Here is a 6081-nt window from a genome sequence, read left to right on the forward strand (position 1 = left end):
AGGGTGGGGAAGGCACGGCTACGGCAATAACACGGAGTGTGGTCGGCGCGACAGCAAATAAAACAGACTGGCATGTCGTCTAAAGTGCGCCACTCTGCAGCATTGTGACCAACATAGCGACGTGGAGCGGCTGGGCTGGGGGTTGCAGCAGCCATTAAAGGAACAGGGTGCGATGGTGGCGGGGGCGGCTCGGGGGTGGAGGAGAGGCCGATGTTTGCAAGTTTTTGGCGGACAACGGCTTGTATCTTGGCCACGGTGTCGGGTAGCGGAGACGAGAGTGGTGCAGGAGTTAAGGCCTCGAGTTCTCTCCGGACGATTCGAGTGATGGTCGTGGGACGGGAGAGCTAGTGCAAAGGGGCCAGGTCATCTCAGCATGATGCAGCCGCCGTGTTCGGAAGACGCTCAAAGCGATGCACTAGACGTCTTTGTTTAGCCCGCTCGAATTTCTGCAGACCTGAAGCATCGCGTCAACAGAAGAGCAGTCCGTGCAAACGAGGATGTGGAACGCATCATCCACGGTACCCTTGAGGATATGCACTACCGTGTCAGTTTACGGCATGGAGCTGTTGACCTTGCCACACAACACAATCACGTCCTGAATGCAGGCAAGGTAGGACTACGTGAGGGATTGGACACGAGAACAAAGTTCCGTTTTTGCAGCAAGAGCGCGCCCAGTCGGCTTCCCGAACAAGTCCTGAAGCTCTTGCTTGCAAATATCCAAAGTAACGAGCTCTTGTTCGTGATTTTGAAACCATGGTCGAGCAGTTCCCGTCAAAAAAAGATGTTAGCGAAGATGTGTCCCAGTGGTCGTTCCTGCTGCAGCGCTCATACTCATCTAGCCAATCGTCAAGGCCTGGGTGGTCGTCGCCATTAAAGATGGGAGGGTGGTGAAGTTTCTTGAGTACTACTGGCTGCGGCTCCCGTGGTGTTAGGGGCTGCCTCGGAGATCGGAAGAGGAGAGGACGCAGCGACGTAAGCGTAAGTCGGTGATGGTGGTGAAAGACGTTTAATAACTCTAAATGAGTATGCACAGGGAGGTGTGATCAGATCAACTTAAGGGGCTGGTCCTCACAAGCACTAAGTGGGGTCCCCAGTAGTATACCCCAGTGGCGCCGGCTGCTGCCCGGGCGCGCTCCGCCATTGTCTTTTGGGCCTGTATGTCGTAACAGCCAAGCAGGGTCGCCTCCCAGCCCTCCTGGATGGGGTTGGTGTTAGGTTAGGGGGATAGCAGTGATGGATGGGCAGGGCCACACCATGTGGTACATATCTGAGGAGTTATCTGCACAGTGCGGACACAGGGCGGATCCTATTTCCCAATCCGCACGTTACTATCACTTTACTACGCATTCGTCCACAGCCACTTAAACTACGGCATTACATCCTGGGGTAACGCCTATCCCGTTCATCTTTGGCCATTAATAAAACTGCAAAAGCAAGCCACACGCATCATAAGCTCCTCCCCTCGAATATCACCGTCGTACATTTTGTTCGTGGATTTAAATGTCTACCCCTCTCGGTTCTTTATATTTATAATATTGGTATTCTATGCTTTAAGATTCTTCACCATCAGCTCCCACTTAGAATTTTTCCTCCCGACACGATCACAAACAACGGCGTTACACGCTGCGCACTACGTAATAATTTTCTACTACCTAAGGTCAGTACTAACTACGAGAAACAATGCCTTCAATTTTCGTCCATATCATTTTGGAATTCTTTGAATTTCGACATTAAGCAAACCAATACACTTTCTTTGTTCAATTTGAAATTAAAAATTTTTTTAATTTGTGATTTTTTTGTTATTTTCTTTTGTGTCGTGGAATTTGTAACTGTTTTGGTACTGTCTTCTGTGTTCTATTTTTGTATCGAAATCTGTCGGCAATGCACTCTTTACTATGTACTTATCTATTTTCAGTGTCGCTTCATAACACAAGTTTTCTTACAATAATAATATTCTTTGTTCCCTTTCGAAATCTATTACCATGGGAGGTCCCACCCGCGGTCTTTTACCATGGGACCTCTCGCTGTATATTCCTGTACGTTGGTTTTTGATTCGAAAATAAACTTTCAACTTCAACTTCAGCTGCCCCAGAAAGAAGGGTCAAAGTTAAAGCTACCAGGCAGTCGCCGCTGGGCGGAGTGCAGGAGGGTCGGATGCGGTACAGACTGTTGATTATTTCCAACTTTTATCAATGAATGTTAAAAGGAGTTGCAGCGCTGACGGTCGGCACACACAGAAGCGCAGGCTGGCGTTGCTTCTTTGTGTGTCGTCCTTTAGCGCTGCAAATCATTTTATTAACTATAATCCAACAGGCCCGGCTTGAAGTTTTGCTATGGTGTCTTTCTTCAGTGATGTTGCGGAGAACGGCGCCATTAGAAGGTGTAGAAGAATGATCGCAGCCGTGACGGCAGAAAGGGCTGGTGGCTTGGAGCTCCTCGCGGATGATCGCTCGAATCAAAACCAGCAGATCGAAGTCAACAGAGGTCGGGCCAGTAACTAGGCCAGGCTGTGATCGTGACGACTGCAGCTGTTCGAGGCGTTGGCAAGTGGTAATATTGGAATTAACACTTGAAGCATTCTGGGAAATTATGGTGGTAAATTCCACACAATTGATTCATTTCAGGACGTGGTGCACGCTTTCTATTTCGGCAAGATGAGACTACAAGGCCGACAAAGTTCAAGTACTTTTTTCTCTGTAAGACGGATATGATTCACCGGGACCTTGAATATTTGAAGCGAAAATTTTCTTCACGACCTCAATCTGAACAGCCCGGTGAGCGAAGTATTGTCGTAATTGTTGTTTGAAGGTGGGCCAGTTAGTTGCGTGGGGATCGCGATTTATGAACCAGTTTTTGGCGACCTCAATGAGGCTGAAAGAAAAGTTGAAAATTTTAAAGCATCGTTCCACTGGTTATAGGCACTGCAGCGTTCTAAAATGTCCAGCCAGTCATCCACGACTTCGTCGCGACGAACAGCGAACATGAAGATGGTGGCAAGTGTCAAACAGCGACTGGAACGTAGCTCCAGCGAGAGGCAGAACACAAGGTAACAGGAGGAACGAATTTCACCTACCCCACTTGTGAAAGAAGGCCAGGTCGAGACGGCAAGGCAAGGTATACCGTGTCTGGCGTTTATTCTGATGGCGAACTGAGGCACGTGCCACAGGCGGCGCCGCGGGATAATGACGATGGTATGCGCAAGTGAGAGAAGATTCATGGAAGGCTCACTATCTATATACGCCAATCAATATGCAGAAGACTGAGGTAATGTTCAACAGCCTCTGGATGTAACAGCAGCCTACAATAGGCAGCGAAGAACTGTAAATGGTAGACGAATAGGCCTACTTCGGACAGGTAGTAACCGCTGACTCGCATCTAGTGCGCGAAATAGCCAGGAGAAGATGACAGATGGAGCGCATTTGACAAGTACTCGCAAATTATGACTAGCGGCTTACCGGTATCGCTCATATGGAAACTATACCAGCTGCATTTTTTATGAAGCTGAAACGGGGAGGCTAACGAAAAGTGTTCTACACAAGTTGAGGACAACGTAGAGTAGGTGAAACGTTAAGAGATAGGAAGCGTGTGGTATGGGTCAGAGAAATGACTCGAGTTAATGACGTCCTAGTGGAAATGAAGAAGAATTGCGCATGAACAGGGCAACCAGTGCGAAGAGATTATAATCAATAGTAGTTAAAGGTAACAAATCAGATACTAAGGAAAGGAAAGCGTGGCAGGCGGCGGCAGAAATTGGCCGGATGTGGTTAAGAAATTCGCAGATGTCAACTGGGTGCATCTAGCATAGGACCAGGTTAATTGGAGGAATGTGGAAGAGGCATTCACCCTGCAGTGGGTATAGTCCTGCTGCTGCTGCTGATGATGATGATGATATATACGTCAGCATTCGCTTTTGCAGCAATAATGCAGTTTAGTTGGCTTTTACGCAGTGCGAACAAATTATATCAATGGTGGCACCTAGCACGGCAGCTATAAAACCGCCCGAAAGTAGGAGACAATACGAACTAAGAGTAGCTATAGCATATTTTCATGTGATTATCAGCGTTCACTTATGAAATGAAATTCATCCATTTTTATGTTGCAGCTGTTTGTGCAGCTCATGCGAGGCGTGTCACGGTAACGGGATGAAGGGATGACAATTCTCATGCCCAGCGTTATTTTGGAGGGAAATCATTACCAGACAACGAAAAGACGCATGCGGTATCCCATGTCTTTATTTAGGTACATTGTACAGGCATTTATTCTTAACTTCGGATCACTCGTGCAGCCTCGGCTGGCTTGTTAAGTCGGCTACATTCAGCGTTGTCATCTTCTCCTCCAGTGCCGGCATGTAAGCTCTCTCGATCGCCATGATTATTTCCTTCTCAACTCAAGATAGAACCTCTTTCTGGAATTCATTGTCAACTGTGGGGAGGAGGCCCATTGGCGTCTTGGGGGGGATCAACTTTGCTGTCAGAAATAAAGTGCGGTAGTCGTACTTCGTACCTGCACAGACGCAATGACAAGATTTATTATAGGATCAGAACATCTAGAGGATCCGCATTTCATTTACTTATTGGAGCAAAAATAAACCGATAAGCAGGCGCCCAACGTGCAAATGACATTACGCGCAGGTAACTTTGCAAACATTGACTGTGAATACCTATAAAACATACTTGATAGCGTTCAGTTTATGTTTTTAGCATGCACATGAATTCCGATCAAGCGTGTTTTTGACCGGGAACTTGTTTAAAAGCGCATTTTTTTCGTATGTTGTAGCATTTATCTCCAACAGTCAATGTATCCCAATTCTCCCACTGACATGCTTATAGGTTTTGGCGTTCTTGTCATTGTAAAAAACGGTCTTTGCTAGATTTCCATGAGAAACGTAACTACTAGCTCGAAGCAAAGGACAATCGTAAAGAACGATATTGTTGCGCGTTGAAATACGGAAACATTTCTATCAATATTTCCTTCTTACCATGTTCTATAGTCGTCGCCGCGTTTATCAAACTGGTGTCAAAGAAGGCTGTATTTGAGTCCACAAATACTGAATGCTATTTCATGGAAAGATATTCAACGAATGAGGAATTGACAATGAAGCTAAAATCCATTCATTTATCACTGGAGACTGGCGTTTCCAGTGAAACAGGTGCAAATACCTAGGGAAAAAAATAAAAAAGCAAAGGCATTGCTTTTTGGAATATTATCCTTTCAGGCCAAGCATATACGCGAGATTCGTCGCGTTAGATGCATTTCTTCACTATCTGAGGAGAAAAGGGGGCATTTCAGATTCCCTGACATAATGGTACGTTATTCACTAAAGTAATGTAGGAGTAGTACGTTTTGCTCAAGGGATGAAAGAAGGTACCACTAGGTTGTTGTGGGAACGTTAATGTTATAGGTTTAAAATGTTGAGGCAATAAAATCTGCTTTCCTAGCGCGCAATACTAATCTGTTGCAGTACAGTACCTTCACACGGTTTCCACGTAAAAGCGTGGACTAAAAACTACTATTCTAAATCCTGTAATGCGCCAAATTGGTTTCTACCGTAACATACGGTTGCAGTATCAATCTTATATGGTCTCATCCTTCAATATATAGCTTGAACAAAGGTCATACCGACCGGTATAGCGCTCAAACCTTCCAAAGCGGAAATGTATGCAGATCGAATCGTACACGCCATGTATCCACTTTTGTTGTCGTCCTCGACCCGTGCGATGTTTCATCAAGCATGATCAACCGATAAGCTCCCACCTCAACCCTAATAAGCAGACTGACCGTTCCGGTAGAGAACTCAAATAGGGTAGCCAAAATTTTAAACAAACGTAAACGAGCTCAGAACACGGGCCGAAAGGTAGAAAACGACAGAGACTGCGTCAATGCTTGCAGTTTTCTACCTTTCATCCCGTATTCTGCACGGGTTCGTCTTTTATTAAAATGTTCTACCAGCTTGCCCGAGTTTCTGCCCTGAGGTTAAGCCAGTCTTGTTTACAGTTCAAATACTGCAAACAAGTTTTATCCGGAAGGATGCCCAAGGTGGGAGATTTGATATGGACTCGCATATATTTTTGAGATTTGCGG

The sequence above is a fragment of the Amblyomma maculatum genome, chromosome 4, assembly GCF_055883805.1.
Source record: "Amblyomma maculatum isolate TAMU_Amacu chromosome 4, ASM5588380v1, whole genome shotgun sequence".
Lineage (NCBI taxonomy): Eukaryota > Metazoa > Arthropoda > Arachnida > Ixodida > Ixodidae > Amblyomma > Amblyomma maculatum.